The sequence below is a fragment of the Morone saxatilis genome, unplaced genomic scaffold (assembly GCF_004916995.1).
Source record: "Morone saxatilis isolate NCDOM2014 unplaced genomic scaffold, NCSU_SB_2.0 Contig22, whole genome shotgun sequence".
In the NCBI taxonomy this organism is placed as follows: Eukaryota; Metazoa; Chordata; class Actinopteri; family Moronidae; genus Morone; species Morone saxatilis.
In genome coordinates, this window is record NW_023339785.1 from 9,952,272 (window position 1) to 9,952,750 (window position 479).

A 479-nucleotide genomic window follows, 5' to 3' on the forward strand; every position below is an offset into this window, starting at 1 on the left:
ATCTCACCTCCAGAATAGCAATGGGTGGGAGGCATGTGGTCCTACACGGCTACACAGCTCCCCCGAGTTGCCTTGACACATACTACAGCCTCCTAGATCATATTCACTGCCTGATGCGGAACCCTCTAAGCTCTCTTTTCAATTTTGATGTGTGTTAGTATTGAAGGTTCAGTGGCTGAGATGGGTTACAGGACAAAATGAATGATTGTGATGTCAGTGCCACTTATGTATTCTGGTATAATGATTATGCATACCACTGTCTGTGTCTACCTATCTGTCTGTCTAAAAAAACGGCTTTTACAATAAGCTGTAGGTCAACGTTTGACTTGTAGCTAAGCTCTGAATGAAGAGAATCACAGTTATCGAAATGAGATAAGCTACACACAAACTACTTTTGCTTACTGCGGTGAATAAAATAAATCTATCTTGACTATGATCCTACATGGCAGTTTTCTTTATTTTATTGCTGGATAAACCAC

The 479-nt window shown here is 40.7% G+C and overlaps 1 protein-coding gene across 7 annotated transcripts in view; it reads left to right on the forward strand.

Moving 5' to 3' along the window:
* diaph2 (diaphanous-related formin 2) overlaps window positions 1–479 on the forward strand; it is a 354,389-nt gene that overhangs the window by 197,373 nt on the left and 156,537 nt on the right. The gene's annotated exons all lie outside the window — the stretch shown is intronic.